This window comes from Lepisosteus platostomus, chromosome 5 (genome assembly GCF_059453375.1).
Source record: "Lepisosteus platostomus isolate fLepPlt1 chromosome 5, fLepPlt1.hap1, whole genome shotgun sequence".
In the NCBI taxonomy this organism is placed as follows: domain Eukaryota; kingdom Metazoa; phylum Chordata; class Actinopteri; order Semionotiformes; family Lepisosteidae; genus Lepisosteus; species Lepisosteus platostomus.
In genome coordinates, this window is record NC_142615.1 from 51,520,667 (window position 1) to 51,538,451 (window position 17,785).

The window sequence follows — 17,785 nt, forward strand, 5'->3', positions numbered from 1 at the left end:
GGTTTGTCTCTGAACTGTTAGAAGCTTTGCAGCTGCTGACTGAAGTAGCTGTGGTAAACTGTAAATCACATAATAAAGAAACGTTTCCAGTAACTCGAGGGAACAACTTTGCAGATGTAGCTGTCAGGTGAGCAGTACTTGTAGAACAGGAGTCTGAGACCCCTGTGAGACCTCTGTTGGTGAAAAGGGGACAGCTACAGGATATTCAGGCTGAGGCCTCTAAAGCAGAGAAAAGGACATGGTTAGAAAAGAGTGTGGTGCTGCCAGCACACTGGACGCTCTGCATGCCCTCACAGCCTAATGCCCTTTGTAGCTCGACAAATGCACTCTGTCGGACACCTGGGTGGGGACCGTGTTTGAAGCAGTAGCCACTTATGTGGTATCTCAATGTGATGCTTATCAAAGGAACTCAACTACAGTTCAGGTGCAGGTGCTACAGCTCAAAAGGCCTGCTCCTGAGAAACCTTTCATGCAGTAGCAAATGTTTACAATTTACATTTGTAAAGGGAAACCTTGGCTCGTATAATCTGTTTTCCCAGTGGGTTGCTGTCACTGCCTCTGTGTCTACCAAACACTTGATGATGGAGATAAGCCCTCGGTGGGCACTGCCCTACCGCTTATATAGGGACAGGCTGTGGCTGGATTATTCGGGGTGAGATGGACTGAGATCACCCTCAGTCTGCTGGAACAGTGGAATGAAGGAACAGAACTCTAAAAGATTGACATCAGACTGAAGGAATGCCATGGAATGCGGCTGGATCAAACAGAACTGTGTAATAGAGCCTGTTTGATATCATCACAAGCCAATCAACAAAACTTCCTGGAGGGATGAATTTGGCTAATGGATTGTTTAATTTGCTAATTCTCTATTGTAGTATTGTAGGTTGTTAATTGAAGTGGTGCATGGGGCTGGTGAACAGGTGCTGGACACTTGGAGACCTCCAGTAGAGGGAAGACACGACCTGATACCTGGCGAGTGGGTGTGGTGAGGAAGATATACCCTGCCAGATGTTACAACCCTGCTGGGAAGGACCATATCAAGCGCAACTGACTACCGACTCTGCCATCTGAGTGACAGGACGAGATCGCTGGATATACGCATTGCGCCGACACCGAACCACTGCACCAGAGACTGAGTGAACATTATTATATTGTCACTGTTTCTGTGTTTGTTGAGCTTCCTGAGGGGGGGCGACAGTGTACCTGTTAAGTGTAAGGAGCTTTACTTTGGTAAAATGGGGATATTGAATCAATACTTTATCAGTCAGCCACAAATAATAATCAGAGCTCATGTTGGGATTGTATTGCTATAAAAGATGCTCATGGGAGTAATCCCCTTTGATAGAGGTGATTATTTAGGTTTATTGGCATGGGTAAATAGCCCTGCTTTTAGTCTGAGTGTAACTCAGATATATTAAAATGGAAATAACTGTATGCTCCTCGCTATAATCACAGTTTTAGGCCATTCTCTATTAGGGTGATAGACAGCTGTTTAGGTGAGCAAAGACTAAACAGTACTTGTATTCTAGACAATTATTAGCAAATGAATGACTTAGCAAAGCACATCTATGATGAAGAAAAATATATATCATAATTATAATCCAGATGATTGGGGCATTGGTGCATGGCTACAGTCTGTGCTAGGAACCTGGAGAGGGTCTCTGGTTCAATACATATTTGTGTGTCTGGTATTATTCGTTATGATCATACTGTTAATATCCTGCTTGAAAAACATGTGGACTAAAGCTGCTGCTTCTGTGCTAATTGTACGCCCTGAAGGGATCATGAAGGTCAAAAAATGATTTCATGGGAAAGGTTCTCTTATCTTGTGGCAGAACCTGATGGGTAGAACAATATAGTTTTAAGGGGGGTTACCCTTGGGAGTGATTCCCATAGATGCACATTATTATTATGGTTTGTTTGTTTATAATAAGATGTTTTGCAGGAACGGACCAAAGAGAAATTTTACAACTTCAGCTAGAATTGTTCTGCAAAACGGCACAGCTGAGGCAGTGGAACAATGTGTAGATTTTTCTAAGAGTTATTACCCAGCTGTTGACCAATCTTGTAAAAAAACCCTAAGAAAAATGCTGGGCTCCAGCCCACAGGGATTTACCTGTGCTGTAAGAACTAATGCGAAATAAGGAGACTGGATTCTGGTGAAAGACAGGAAAAAGAGGTGGTGTTCGCTCAGGTGGAGGGGGCCGTGCCAGGTGCCCTGAATTCATGCTTCCCACTGTAAAAAGGTCACAAACTAACTGAGCAAAGAGCAGGAGTGATGTCTCCACAGGGATAGATGGGGATCACATGCTTGGGACTGATGTGCACAGCCTTTTTCCTTTTTATGTGGAAGCCTGTCACCACCCAGAAAGAGGAAGAATCTAAACGCGAAGCCTCTTTGTATACAAACTGGCTGAATGAAACTGATAATGAGGGGGATATGAGTAATTTGTGGTACAAATTTATAAATCATACTGTAAAGTTAAAGAAATTTAATGCATCTTGTTATGTATGTGCTTTAATGCCTCATTCTACAGCCTCACCCATTTCTCTCCTGGTTAGAATCACTGTTTGGGCCAGGGGGAATGTTTTTCTTTAAGTTACTAACACCGATTATAGTAGCTGTGATACTTGTCTTTCTGTTTTTGTGTTGCTGTACAAAATATATTATTCCAGTGCTTTGAAATATGGTAATGAATATGTTTGCGCATCAGTATGTTCTGGTAAGAACGCAAGAATCTGAAGTATGGGAGCCTCCTGGGAGACCATATGAAGAATCTAACTTTTAATCATTTTCAAGAATAAAAAGGAGGGAATTGTAGTGGAAATCTAATGAGTTAATTGATTCTTAAAAATGTAGAGAGCTTTACAAAAAAATATATTGGTGCTTTTAGATAATATTTCAAGGATATAACTGCTATGCTACAGTACGTGCAGAATTTTAGAAAACAGTTCGTCAACAAAGTACACTGTTTAGGTTAGTTTAGAAGACAATGTACCAAAATAATATATGCTGTCTGGGTCATTAGAATTAGCTAAAGTAACTGATAAGCTTTGAATAACAAATCTAGTTTTTCTTCTCTCGCTCTATGATGTAATCTGTTTTCTCTTAGAGAAAGGGGAAGTTTTAGAAGGGACCAAGTGCTGAACTTTTTTACAGCGCAACGTCTTATAAAAACCCTGTACTGCTTGTAACAAATTGAGTCTCTGGTTGCACTTGGCGAAGTGGCAGCAGGGCTCCCAATATTGCAATATTGAAATAAAGACCTTACTCAGGTGAGAACTCTCTCTTGTGGCTTCCTTGATAGTTATATTTCCATGACAGGTATTTTCCCCTTTTATATTTTTGCCACTTTATATCGAACCTGTTATACTCCCAGAAGTGCACAGTAGCTTGTACTTAATAAAAATTTGCAATTCACCGCTGGTATAAATAGATGTGTGCCGTGTTTGCCTTTGTAAGCATTTGTTTAAAAAATAAGTTCACAATACGATAAAAACACAGAAAGCACAAACTTTATAATACAACGATACAAAATCAATACCAAATCATTATGCCAATTAAGTAACTATCCTTTGAAAACAGAGAACACCTTTATATCTACAAAAAACTTGACATTTGTATGTATTTTTGAATTACAAAGCAGACAGTGTAGTCCCTTAATTCAAAGATCAGATCTTGGCCAAAACATATGTCAACGTCAGACGTGGGCTGAATTCGGAACAGGAGCCTTTGCTTCGTCGATTATTGAGCTTTTGATCAATGTCTGAATAAAACAGATTCGCTTTTTTAACTCTTTGATTAAATTACACGAAAAGCACCTTCCTTCAAACCGGAATCGAACCAGCGACCTAAGGATTCCCTATTGACTCCACTACAGTCCTTCGCTCTACCAACTGAGCTATCGAAGGGACGCTGTAGCATTGCTCTCTGGCACATACTGCCCAATGAAGTAAAATGTGAAATGGGTGATTTAAATCCCACTTCGACATCAAGTTTCCAACTCGTTTCCTTAGTCTCATTTACCTTGAATTTAAGCCACGAACCAGGATTCTACTGTATAAACTTCCAAGGATATTACAAAATGTTTGATGGGGCATCAATCATTCCAGGCGGAAATTGATTCCTTTTTTTTCTCGAGGGATCATATTAAACATTTCATTAGTCTCGAGAGGAGGATCACCATGAGACACTAAACAAACAATTTCTTTATGTCTTTATTAGAAAGTAGCGTTTGTGCTACATTAATAATATTTTCGTGGAAATAAAGAAGTTGTAAATTTTAAAAATTTATATTTGAATCGAAATGTGGTTTTGAGTTAAATATTAGCGTGTTCATGTAATTAGTTTGTGTTTGTCATTAATATGTATATATTGCCATGTTACTATAATTTTGTAACTGAAGTTTACTAGTTGTGTTTTTTATAATGATTAGACATTTGAATACAATATTGTATATAATGTATAATTTGAACTACATATTGTTAAGGTGTGAATAATTGTATATTTCAAGTCCTCCCTCACCTCCTCCGGTACTCGTGCCTTCAGCTCCTCCAGAAAAGCATCGCCTGCCTCCACCTCCGTCTGCTTTTCTGAAAAGAGCTCCGTGTAGAAAGCGGTGGCCGCTTCTACCTTGTCGCTCTCGTCCAGCACTTCCTCTCCATCTCCCCGTCTCAGGCCGTGGATCACCCTCTTTTTCTGGGCTCCTCGGACCTGATTGTGTTTGCGGAGCCTTTCCTTCAGGTCCCGTGCCCGGGCTGAATTGAAGGCTCTTCCCCTGTTAGCCGAGCTGTACTCCTCCTCTAGTTGTCTCTGGAGTCGTGCAGCTTCCTTCCTCTCCCTGGCCGCCTTCCATCTGCAGTACGTCTGCGCCAGGGTTCAGGTCCTGTCTTTCACCGACTCCCACCATTCCACCATGGAGCTGTAGCCGTCTCTCAGATCGACCCAGCTCGCGTAGTCTTTACGGAACAGTGCCCTGAAGTCGTCTTCCTCCAGTATCTCCCGGTTCAGCTTCCAGTACCCACGACCGAATGCCGGCAGGTTGGTGTTAGCCACCCCCGTCAAGCGCGCGTGGCTGGAATACCACTCCGGGGACACCGTCGCCGACTCCAGGGAGCAGGTTGTGTGCAGAAAGATGTAGTCCAGGCAGCTGCACACTCCCCCGGAGTTTTTCCATGTCGTTCCGGCATCGTTAGGGCGGCACCTTCTGAAACCGTCTACCAGGGAGAACTGCTTGAGTAGCGACTCCAGCTCTGCTGAGCTAGCGTCGCTCCCCTTCTCCCGGTCGACGTTGAAGTCCCCGCCAAGCACCACCTGTCTGTTGGTGGTGCAGCAGCTGGCCAGGTCTGCAAACACTTCCTTCAGGATAGAGGGTTCTGTTGGAGCATAGACGTTAATTGCTCTCAACTTCTGCCCCCTCCAGTCGATGTCTGCGACCAGGATCCGGCCCTGCACCACCGAGAAGGAGGAAACCAGCGTCATCTCTGGGTTTCCGAGGAGGATTCCCACTCTGGAAGAGTGGACCCCTCCTACGCTCCAGCATGATTCTCCCTTCGTCCATTCCCTGGTGAATGTCAGCTTGTCACTTTCATCCTTCAGGTGGACCTCCTGTAAGAAACAAACTGAGAAAGACTTTGAGGCCAGATCATGAAAGACTCCCCGTCTTTTCAACGGTAATTAGCCCTCTCACGTTAGTTGTTAGAAAGGTAAGTTTCACAATCATGATTAAACAAGTGAAAGTTGAACCTCCTCTCTTTGTGCTTACAGTGGAAAACTTGGGAGTCTACATCTGAGCACTGTTTAGCTTAGATGTAACTCCTCTCGTTCGGGTCCTGGGGGGAATATGCTGGGCTCCCTCCAGGTCTCGCTGGGGACTGAAAGGTAAACATGCTGGACAGGTCCAGCCCTACCATCAGTCCCGGCTCCAGAGCGGCTTCAAAGTAATCCTCGTCTTCCTTGAGGATACTCTCCACCACCACTTCGGGAAGGCTTTTTTCTTCCGTTTCTCCAGGAGTTTCGGGGACCTCCAGTTGCTCCTGGGCCTTGGGGGAGGGGGGCTCCATTTCCTAGGCTGCCTCTTCGTGTTGTTCATGGGCCTCGGGGGAGGGGGTTCCGACTTCCTGGGCTGCCTCTTCCTGTTGTCCCTGGGCCTCGGGGGAGGGGGTTACCTCTTCCTGGGCTACCTCCTCCTGTTGTCCGTGGGACTCGGGGGAGGGGTTTCTGTTTCCTGGGCTGTCACTTCCTGTCGTCTTTGGGCCTCGGGGGGGGAGGGTTTCCATTTCCTGGGGTGCCTCCTCCGGTTGTTCCTGGGCCTCGGGGGAAGAAAGTTCCTTCTTGGTTCTCCCCTTACCACTCTTTTCTTTTGTCCTTCCGAAGGTGGATCCGCCCTGAATCTCTTCTCCCGCTTTTTCTTTCCCTTCTTGCTGGGAGTTATTAGGGCCCTTTCTCCGGTCAGCCATTTTGTCCGTCGTCCTGGCAGCCATCTTGTGGCACTCGTGCGGCTGGGGGTGTGGCCTCGGCAGTTTCGGTTCTCTGCTGGGAAGGTGCGGGTTCTTTGTTCTCACCTGTCTCCCTTTGTCTTGAGACCGGTTTCTGCCGGCCGACTTCCACCACCTGCGCAAACGAAGGTTTGCTTACCATGCATTGTTGAAGGAGGTGTCCCTCGGCGCCGCATCCGTTGCACTTTTTGGCTGCCCGGCAGGTTTTTGCCAGGTGCCCCTCTTTGTTACAGTTGTGACATCTGACGATGTCACACGTGTTCTCCTTGTGGCATCCTGGGGTAGTAAAGGTACCCCTGTCGGATCCAATGTTGAAGCGGGCCGGGGGGTGCTGGAAACTGTCGACGCCCTCTGGGTCCTCTTTCAGGAGGACTCGGTACTGGCGTTTGCCGTACCAGACGCCGCATGGACTATGACCCATCTCCTGTGGTCCTGCTTTTTTACTAAGGCCTTCTGGGCACAGTTTGAAGATTGGTTGCAAGCTCTCTCGCTCCAATTTACCCTGACTGCTGCATTCGTCATATTCGACATTTCTCCTGTCAAACTTCCTCCTGACGTGTTTGACAGGATCTGGGCCGTGGGGAACACTGGGAAAGACGCCATGTGGAGAGCGAGGAACATGGGGCTGTTCAAAGGCATCGAGGTCCCAGTCAAGGCAGTAGGTAGCCTGGCCCTGTTCATCACCCGAGAGAAATATCACCTCAGAGATCTGTGGAGAGAAGAAAGGGAGGAAGCAGAATATCTGTGGGAAATAGAGAGCATAGGTCAATATCTCAAGAAACTGTGAAAAAAATTATCATGTTTAAGAATGTGATTTGCACCAGAAAAAAAGAAAATTGTTGCTATGTAACTGGTACCGTGTCAAAATGTAATGAGATGTGATCATATATACTGTTTTAAGTATGTATATTAATGTAAACCTTTCTAATTTGTGATGTCCTGTATTTTTTTGTGAAAAGAAAATAAAGTTCTTAAAAATAGAAAATCGGTTCACCCAGAGCGAGGCTCGGCCATTGCACTCCGGCTGTTCTGACCCCTGTGAATTCCCCAAATGTGGGATTCTCGACTGCATAATTTCTGGTAGTGGGGGACTGCGTTCGCGCTCTCCCCTCATGTGCTTGGTCCAATATCAGATACGGAAGAGTTACGACACCACGAGCTGCCATAGGATCCCAGTTCGAAAGGAGTCGATGCCACTGCTGGTTCCCAGTTTCTTTTAGTTAGAGGTCCGGAGAAGCATTTCAAGCTGGTTACACTACTCCTTCCGGACATTCATTCCCTTTTCAAAGTCAGTCGTTTTGCTGTAGTCTGCATTATTTATACAAGCGAAGGATTACTCAGCTCCCAGCACTTGAAAAGACCGACAAATGACTCGTTCCCGCCGGAGCTGAATGTACCTGCATTTGTCGTGTCGTCTACTTCCCCCGCCCCGCTGTGTTTGCTGTATTGTCTTTGAAGCCGGCCCCCGAGACGAGACGGGCTGTTCCTGTGCCCCAATTAACACTTTACAGGTGCCATTCCCCGGCATTGTGGCCATTGTCGGTGGTCACACGCGATAAGGTGGAGGAGAGCGGGGCATGCCCAGCGCCAGACATTCAAGGAGGGGGCTGTGCGAGGTGAGGTGAGGTGCGACACGCCGGAGCCCCGACGCTGCTAATGCGGAGCACTTGTTGAACTGGCATTGAAAGGACGTGTGCGCACGGAGCGAGCCTTCCCTGCAGCGGAGTGTGGAAACTTTCTCCCCGCGCTGCAGGAGTTGTGTGCGCTCCAGCGGTGCCGAGAGAACAGCACAGAAGGCAGCAGGCTCTGGAGAGCGGGTAAGAGACGGAGCCTTGTGGGCAGGCGAGCAGGCCCGTTTTTTGGAAATTGCTGAAAAGGCTCCGGTGTTTGTTCGGTGTGTGGCAGGTGCACGACGCGAGCTTGCGTAGCGATCTGCCGGTCTGGTGTTATACAAATGAGGCCGAATTCCATCCCGGGACATGCTGCGAATGCGCATTGGCGACTGCAGATGTGTAGGAAACGCTGCGCTCGTTTTCTCGTTTTGCCCACCCTTTTGAGTGTTAGTGTGGCGTGTGAGTTTGCGAAAGAGTGGGCCCAGCAGGAGGCGGTGGTGTGCGGAGCGAGGAGCTGGCCTAGGCTGCGCGCTTTGTGCTGTGGGTGCAGGCCGCTTGCAGGGGCTTGTACATTTCATACTTACCTGGCAGGGGAGATACCTTGATCAAGAAGGAGGTTCACCCAGAGCGAGGCTCGGCCATTGCACTCCGGCTGTGCTGACCCCTGCGAATTCCCCAAATGTGGGAATCTCGACTGCATAATTTCTGGTAGTGGGGGACTGCGTTCGCGCTCTCCCCTGATGTGCTTGGTCCAATATTGGATACGGAAGAGTTACGATACCACGAGCTGCGATAGGATCCCAGTTCGAAAGGAGTCGATGCCACTGCTGGTTCCCGGTTTCTTTTAGTTAGAGGTCCGGAGAAGCATTTCAAGCTGGTTACACTACTCCTTCCGGACATTCATTCACTTTTCAGTCAGTGGTTTTGCTGTAGTCTGAATTATTTAGGCTGATTATCGAGGTTAGCCTTTATTTGGTCATGGGGGCCTTGGTAGTGTATGCTAATTCTCAAGACAGTTTCACCCGTTTTCTGATTGCTAGGTTCTGTACCAGTCTAGACATGTCAAACAGTGAATGTCTGTACCTCTATTGTATCCGTGCTCAATGAATGAAATCAGTAATAAATGAATATATGTATAGTTATACAAAAAACAAGTGGTTTATCGACTCATCTTCATTTGCAGATTTAGAGGCGGCTTCGATATTCGTTTTACAAACATTTTTTTGAGACCCCTGCTGGCCGAGAGAGCAAAAGCTTGCAGCACCTGGTATTCCCAGGCAGTCTCCCGTCCAAGTACTAACCAGGCCCAACGCTGCTAAATGTCCCTGTTTGCCACAGGTCTTGCAGCATTTCACAGTGCAGGACGATGCCAGGTGTCCCACAGCACCACAGCGCCGACACACCTTTGGTTGTCCCACAAAAAAAAACATAGCCATTGCAGGCGCCCAGCCGGATTGTAGAGGGCAGGTGCCTTAAGCCTCCATTTACATTGTCCGGTAGCAAGCGAACCTCGAATTTCCTTGCTCCTGTTTTTATACCGTCAACATCTCTAACATCTCTAACCTCAGTTCCATGGTGGACGGTGAACCGTTTTCCTCTCTCTCTGTGTCAGAGGCTGCAAGTTGATCTTCTCAAGGGCAGGAACTTTCCCTCTTTTTGCCTCAAACACATCCACACATTGTTCAAACAGAGAATAGGTAGCAAAAACAACCTCAAATGCTTTCTGACCTGGGAGAGCGAAGATGAAATCCAAGTGCCGAGGTTCAAAGCCAAGTTCCTTCTGCAACACTTTCCTGCTGAACTGCATACGATCCATGAAGAGATCATCCAAAAGCTCAAAACGCACAGCATTCTTGCAGGATCCAAAAGTTGCCATTCCGTGATCTGCAAAACAAACACTGCTTCCACAAAACAAGAAAACAACCCAACTACTCCACCTACAGGCTGATCAAGGTATCTCCCCTGCCAGGTAAGTATGAGCTGTACATGCCCCTGCAAGCGGCCTGCACCCACAGCACAAAGCGCGCAGGCTAGGCCAGCTCCTCGCCCCGCACACCGCCGACCCCTGCTGGGCCAACTATTTCGCACACTCACACGCCACACTAACACTCAAAAGGGTGGGCACAACGAGAAAACGAGCGCGCCGTTTCCTACACATCTGCAGTCGCCAATGCGCATTCGCAGCATGTCCCGGGACGCAATTTGGCCTCATTTGCATAACACCAGACCGGCAGATCGCTACGCAAGCTCGCGTCGTGCGCCTGCCACACACCAAACAAACACCGGAGCCTTTTCATCAATTTCCAAAAAACGGGCCTGCTTGCCTGCCCACAAGGCTCCGTCTCTTACCCGCTCTCCAGAGCCTGCTGCCTTCTGTGCTGTTCTCTCAGCACCGCTGCAGCGCACACAACTCCTGCAGCGCGGGGAGAAAGTTTCCACACTCCGCTGCAGGGAAGGCTCGCTCCGTGCGCACACGTCCTTTCAATGCCAGTTCAACAAGTGCTCCGCATTAGCAGCGTCGGGGCTCCGGCGTGTCGCACCTCACCTCACCTCGCACAGCCCCCTCCTTGAATGTCTGGCGCTGGGCATGCCCCGCTCTCCTCCACCTTATCTTATCGCGTGTGACCACCGACAATGGCCACAATGCCGGGGAATGGCACCTGTAAAGTGTTAATTGGGGCACAGGAACAGCCCGTCTCGTCTCGGGGGCCGGCTTCAAAGACAATACAGCAAACACAGCGGGGCGGGGGAAGTAGACGACACGACACATGCAGGTACATTCAGCTCCGACGGGAACGAGTCATTTGTCGGTCTTTTCAAGTGCTGGGAGCCGAGTAATCCTTCGCTTGTATCGTTTCTCCCCGGTGACTAGATCTCACCCTGCGACTCTCGACTGGGCTCACCCACGGCAGCGCAGCAGGTGTGAGCCTAGCCGGCACCCGGATGGGAGATTCCCCCCGGAAAAGCTCAGGTTGCTGCTGCTCCTGCAAGAGGTCTGACTGGGACCAGTAGGGAGCGCTCACCCTGCGGTCTGTGTGGCTTTCTTATGCCCCAGCATCCTGATGGCGACACTCTGCTGCACAAACAGGCGCCGTCCTTCGGGGGAGGCGTAAAACCGAGGTCCCGACCCTCCTTGGCCATTAAGAAATCCCAGGGTGTCTCTCAAAAAGAGACGCCGGGGGTGTCACTCTGGTGTTAGTGTTCCCCTTTACCAATCAGTCGGGGTCTCCTCCTAATCCCCGTCTCATATGTAACAAGCAATGACGAGGCCCCCCTGTCCCGCGATATTGTACTCCTGGCCGCTGGCTGGCGCTGTGAGATTTAGTACTCGCGCAAGAGACCGGGGGCAGAGCGCGAACGTGGTCCCCCGCCCCCCACAAAGTGTGCGCTCCAGGTTCCCTCTCGGGGCTCTGCAACACAGCGGAAAGGCAGCGAGAAGGAGCCTCTTGCTCTGACGCCGCAAGGCCACAAGAGGGCGGAGGCGCCGCGCGCCCGGCCGACGTGTTGGACTGGTGCGCTTTATGTGCTGAAATAAACACGCGACAGCCCAGAAATGTTTTGAGTGCTGTGCACTGGAGGTTTTTGTCTTGTGAAGACTTGCCTTGTGCTCCTCCGAGCAGTTTGTTTGTTCTCCTCCAGTGCGGGACAAGCCAACACAAGGGAGCACATTCGCCAACATCCAGGTACGCAATGCGATTTGGAAAGAAGCTCCTTTCCAAAGAGTTGCACACGAACGATCCTTCAGTCCCGCTCGGGGGGCACGGAGCCCCAGCCACACACAGCTTCAAGTAGCGAGTCAGGCGCCATGGCTTTCGCTTGTGGCCACACAACCCTGAATGTGCCCGATCTGGTCTGATCTCGGAAGCTAAGCAGGGTTGGGCCTGGTTAGTACTTGGATGGGAGACCGCCTGGGAATACCAGGTGCTGCAAGCTTTGTTCTCCTGGCCAGCAGGGGTCGCCATTGGTGCCATAGGCTTTGGTAGGAAAACCTGGAGGATGGAAAGGTGATCTATAACCTCATTTCTAGAGATGTTTTGTTGCTATGGCATGTGTGTGACCCATATAAAAAAAAACGTTTGTAAAACGAATATCGAAGCCGCCTCTAAATCTGCAAATGAAGATGAGTCGATAAACCACTTGTTTTTTGTATAACTATACATATATTCATTTATTACTGATTTCATTCATTGAGCACGGATACAATAGAGGTACAGCCATTCACTGTTTGACATGTCTGCACTGGTACAGAACCTAGCAATCAGAAAACGGGTGAAACTGTCTTGAGAATTAGCATACAGTACCGAGGTCCCCATGACCAAATAAAGGCTAACCTCGATAATCAGCCTAAATAATTCAGACTACAGCAAAACGACTGACTGAAAAGGGAATGAATGTCCGGAAGGAGTAGTGTAACCAGCTTGAAATGCTTCTCCGGACCTCTAACTAAAAGAAACCGGGAACCAGCAGTGGCATCGACTCCTTTCGAACTGGGATCCTATCGCAGCTCGTGGTGTCGTAACTCTTCCGTGTCTGATATTGGACCAAGCACATCAGAGGAGAGCGCGAACGCAGTCCCCCACTACCAGAAATTATGCAGTCGAGATTCCCACATTTAGGGAATTCGCAGGGGTCAGCACAGGGAGTGCAATGGCCGAGCCTCGCTCTGGGTGAACCTCCTTCTTGATCAAGGTATCTCCCCTACCAGGTAAGTATGAGCTGTACAAGACCCTGCAAGCGGCCCACACCCACAGCACAAAGCGCGCAGCCTAGGCCAGCTCCTCGCCCCGCACACCACCGCCTCCTGCTGGGCCCACTCTTTCGCACACTCACACGCCACACTAACACTCAAAAGGGTGGGCAAAACGAGAAAACGAGCGCACCGTTTCCTACACATCTGCAGTCGCCAATGCGCATTCGCAGCATGTCCCGGGACGCAATTCGGCCTCATTTGCATAACACCAGACTAGCAGATCACTACGCAAGCTCGCGTCGTGCACCTGCCACACACCGAACAAAGACCAGAGCCTTTTCAGCAATTTCCAAAAAACGGGCCTGCTCGCCTGCCCACAAGGCTCCATCTCTTACCCGCTCTCCAGAGCCTGCTGTCTTCTGTGCTGTTCTCTCGGCACCGCTGCAGCGCACACAACTCCTGCAGCGCGGGGAGAAGGTTTCCACGCTCCGCCTCAGGGATGGCTTGCTCCGTGCGCACACGTCCTTTCAATGCCAGTTCAACAAGTACTCCGCATTAGCAGCGTCGGGGCTCCGGCGTGTCGCACCTCACCTCACCTCGCACAGCCCCCTCCTTGAATGTCTGGCGCTGGGCATGCCCCGCTCTCCTCCACCTTATCGCGTGTGACCACCGACAATGGCCACAATGCCGGGGAATGGCACCTGTAAAGTGTTAATTGGGGCACAGGAACAGCCCGTCTCGTCTCGGGGGCCGGCTTCAAAGACAATACAGCAAACACAGTGGGGCGGGGGAAGTAGACGACACGACACATGCAGGTACATTCAGCTCCGGCGGGAACGAGTCATTTGTCGGTCTTTTCAAGTGCTGGGAGCCGAGTAATTCTTCACTTGTATACATAATGCAGACTACAGCAAAACGACTGACTTTGAAAAGGGAATGAATGTCCGGAAGGAGTAGTGTAACCAGCTTGAAATGCTTCTACGGACCTCTAACGGAAAGAAACCGGGAACCAGCAGTGGCATCGACTCCTTTCGAACTGGGATCCTATGGCAGCTCGTGGTGTCGTAACTTTTCCTTATCCGATATTGGACCAAGCACATCAGGGGAGAGCACGAACGCAGTCCCCCACTACCAGAAATTATGCAGTCGACATTCCCACATTTGGGGAATTCGCAGGGGTCAGCACAGCCGGAGTGCAATGGCCGAGCCTCACCCTGGGTGAACCGATTTAACTTATAAAGAACTTTATTTTCTTTTCACAAAAAAAAATACAGGACATCACAAATTAGGGGTCTGCCTATTATTCTGGGGTGCAACGAAATCTTCCAGTTTTTGGACGCTGACATCTCGGAGGGGAATATGGCCAATTGGGTGAGATCTTAGAAAACTTTTAACTGTCCCATAAATTGCAGGGCATGTGTCAGAGAGTGGGACATCCAGCTTGGGTCTGACACCCCACACTCTGAACAGCTCCCTACCTACCTAGAGCCTGGCAAAATAAGTCCAGGTACGCGCTTCAGGTGCTGTTGCAAAGCCTCTCAGCACAAAGGCCAGGAAAATGCACAGCAGCTTCGTACAATATGAGGGACAGACTTCCCCCCTGAGAGTAGCGGCCTGTACATTATTTCCCTTCTGAGTCTTTCCTGCTTCCCACCCCATAGAAAATGAAACATCCATCTTCTCAGCACCGCCGCAACATGGTGTGGGATTGGGAAGGTAGAAGCCAGAAAATTCAAGATAGGCAAGAGCTTGGCTTTGATGACCAACACTTCCCTGTCATTGTGAGGTCTCGGTCCTTCCATTGCATCAGTTTTCTGTTTAAGATTGCCAATTTGTTCTGCCAATTTACTGTTCCCATCTCTTCTCCAAAATACACCCTCAGGACCTTAATTCTCTTCTCTTGCAGCCTGAGATCATGCCCTTCTTTTGGCTCCCTCCAGTTCTGATAAAAAATCTCACTCTTAGATTTGTTAATTTTTGCAGAGGAAGCCAAAGGGAAACGATCACAGCACTGCAGAGCTCTGGTAATTGAGACATTGTCAGAGAGGAGCAGGGTGACGTCATCCATTTATAGAGATGTCTTTACCTCTCCCTCCCCCCCACTTCCAGGCACTGGTATCCCATTAAAGGCCTGATCCTGGCGCAAGGCACAGGCTAAGGGCTCCATAGCCAAAACAAATAAAAAGGGGGATAATGGGCAGCCCTGCCTCACCCCTGAACAGACTTCAAAGGGGCGTGATCTACTGCCATTAACCATTACTCTGCTGTTGCTACCTGTGTACAGCAGGTTAATTCACTTTCTCATGATGGGGCCAAACTTCATGTGCTCAAGTACCGATGTTAAGTACTGCTGGTTTAGGCGGTCAAAGGCCTTTTCTAGGTCTACACCTAAAATGCACAGAGGGAGGGAGCGGTCCTCTGAGTACAGACAGACATCCCTCAACAAAGGCCAGGTTGTCACTCATCAGGCGTCCTGCTATCCCACAAGTCTGTTCTTTCCCTACCAGTGAGGTCACTACATTTTGTAAGCACAGGAAAAGGGCTTTGGACAGGATCTTAGTGTCCACGCCTAACAGGCTGAGGGGTCTCCAGTTCTTTATGTCATTCTTTGCTCCTTTCTTAAACAAGAGAGAGATAGTGCCTTCTCTTAAGGAGTCAGGCAGCAATTCTGTCTTATAGCTTTCCTCGAAAAGGAGCATTAGCGGATCCTGAAGCAGATCCCAAAAGGTGCAATAAAATTCCTTAGGGAGCCCGTCAGCACCCGGAGTTTTCCCTTTCTGTAAGCTCTCCATAGCCTCTCAGCTCTTCTACTGTCAAATCTCTCTCAAGTACTTCCCTATCTTCTTCACTCAAAACGTTTTCTAGCTTTGAGGTAAAAAAATGAATTTCTTCATCCTTTACCTCTGTACAGTCTTGAGTAGAAGGCCTCGATGCAGGAGAGGATAGCACTCGGCTCTGTTCTCTCTCTTCCCTCCTCATCAACCAAACTTTCCATGACAGACTTGGAGCCTACCACTTTCCTGAAAAAGAAGCGAGTACACTTCTCATTTTCTTCCAAGAACTGCACTCAGCTTCTTAACAGCACTCCTCGACTACTTTCTTGGGCTATGCTCCGGATGTCCTTTTTTAAAAGGGTGATATCCTCGAGCACATTGAAGCCACTGTGCAGCATCGTGTAGAGACGCTGCAGCTGCCTCTGTTTCCTGGCTAGCACTCCTCTCCGTCTGGCAGCAGCCTTCCTTCCCTCAGCCATGAAAGAGGCCCTTGTCCTCACCTTCACCTCCTCCCACCACTCTCCTACTGACCCATACAGACTCTGCAAGGACAGCCACTGTGATAGTTTCTCCTTGTAGCGGGACACTACCCCGTCATTCTCTAGCAGCTTTGTGTTGAGTTTCCAGAGGCCTGGGCCAAAGACAGTCCCGCCCTGGAGTTCCACTCTACACCCTAAAGCTTGGTGATCTGAGAAGAAGACAGGCTGAAGAGTGACCCCAACAACTTTCACTCTCTCTGAGACAAAGCAATAGTCAATTCTGGAGCTGCTATTCCTTCCTGACCATGTATATCCTGCTGTTGTGGGATATATACATCTATATGTGTCTGAGAGTTTAAAGTCTTGAACTAAGTTTTGCAGGGCCAGTGAGCTGGAATCCAATTTTTTCGGCCTTTTGGCTAAGATCAAGCAACGTTCTCTCTCTCTGCTCTCTCCTCTCCCCTCCCCCTTTCTCTTGCTTCTCCTCCTTGGCCTCTTGGCTGGGAGTAGGTACTCGTGGCCTGCCCGCAGTGCTTGCTTTCTTCCTCGAGACTCAGAAGCGCTATCCGCTCCCTCTCTCTCCTTCCTTGGCCTCTTGGCAGAAGAGGAAGGACAAAAGAAAAGAGTGGTAAGGGAGAACCGTTTCCTCGTCCTAGAGGAAACGGAACTTTCTTCCCCCGAGGCCCAGGAACAACCGGAGGAGGCAGCCCAGGAAATGGAAACCCTCCTCCCGAGGCCCAAAGACGACAGGAAGTGACAGCCCAGGAAACAGAACCCCCCTCCCCCGAGTCCAACGGACAACAGGAGGAGGCAGCCCAGGAAGTCGGAACCCCCTCCCCCGAGGCCCATGAACAACACGAAGAGGCAGCCCAGGAAGTGGAGCCCCCCTCCCCCAAGGCCCAGGAGCAACTGGAGGTCCCCGAAACTCCTAGAGAAAGGGAAGAAAAAAGCCTTCCCGAAGCGGTGGTGGAGAGTATCCTCAAGGAAGACGAGGACTACTTTGAAGCTGCCCTGGAGCCGGGACTGATGGTAGAGCTGGACCTGTCCAGCATGTTTACCTTTCAGTCCCCAGCGAGACCTGGAGGGAGCCCAGCATATTCCCCCCAGGACCCGAACGAGAGGAGTTACATCTAGGCTAAACAGTGCCCAGATGTAGACTCCCAAGTTTTCCACTGTAAGCACAAAGAGAGGAGGTTCAACTATCACTTGTTTAATCATGATTGTGAAACTTACCTTTCTAACAACTAACGTGAGAGGGCTAATAGACCCGTTGAAAAGACAGGGAGTCTTTCATGATCTGGCCTCAAAGTCTTTCTCAGTTTGTTTCTTACAGGAGGTCCACCTGAAGGATGAAAGTGACAAGCTGACATTCAGCAGGGAATGGACGAAGGGAGAATCATGCTGGAGCGTAGGAGGGGTCCACTCATCTGGAGTGGGAATTCTCCTCGGAGACCCAGAGATGAAGCTGGTTTCCTCCTTCTTGGTGGTGCAGGGCTGGATCCTGGTCGCAGACATCGACTGGAGGGGGCAGAAGTTGAGAGCAATTAACGTCTATGCTCTGACAGAACCCTCTATCCTGAAGGAAGTGTTTGCTGACCTGGCCAGCTGCTGCACCACCAACAGACAGGTGGTGCTTGGCGGGGACTTCAACGTCGACCGGGAGAAGGGGAGCGATGCTAGCTCGGCAGAGCTGGAGTCGCTACTCAAGCAGTTCTCCCTGGTAGACGGTTT

General features: G+C 49.4%; 4 non-coding genes and 2 pseudogenes across 4 annotated transcripts; 3 read left to right on the plus strand and 3 right to left on the minus strand.

The window, feature by feature from the left end:
- Nucleotides 1–3,824: 3,824 nt before the first annotated feature.
- On the minus strand, nucleotides 3,825–3,912 carry trnay-gua (transfer RNA tyrosine (anticodon GUA)). The gene is given in 2 exon segments: nucleotides 3,825–3,860; nucleotides 3,876–3,912. It is a non-coding gene; the product is annotated as a tRNA-Tyr (tRNA).
- Nucleotides 3,913–7,475: 3,563 nt separating this feature from the next.
- On the plus strand, nucleotides 7,476–7,610 carry LOC148669058 (U1 spliceosomal RNA; annotated as a pseudogene).
- Nucleotides 7,611–8,687: 1,077 nt separating this feature from the next.
- Nucleotides 8,688–8,851, plus strand: LOC148669059 (U1 spliceosomal RNA). Its single transcript, XR_015937176.1, has one exon. It is a non-coding gene; the product is annotated as a U1 spliceosomal RNA (small nuclear RNA).
- Nucleotides 8,852–11,925: 3,074 nt separating this feature from the next.
- On the plus strand, nucleotides 11,926–12,044 carry LOC148669060 (5S ribosomal RNA). Its single transcript, XR_015938335.1, has one exon. It is a non-coding gene; the product is annotated as a 5S ribosomal RNA (ribosomal RNA).
- A 618-nt stretch (nucleotides 12,045–12,662) lies between these two features.
- LOC148669061 (U1 spliceosomal RNA) lies at nucleotides 12,663–12,824 on the minus strand. The gene has a single exon (XR_015938729.1). It is a non-coding gene; the product is annotated as a U1 spliceosomal RNA (small nuclear RNA).
- Nucleotides 12,825–13,901: 1,077 nt separating this feature from the next.
- Nucleotides 13,902–14,037, minus strand: LOC148669062 (U1 spliceosomal RNA; annotated as a pseudogene).
- Nucleotides 14,038–17,785: the final 3,748 nt, after the last annotated feature.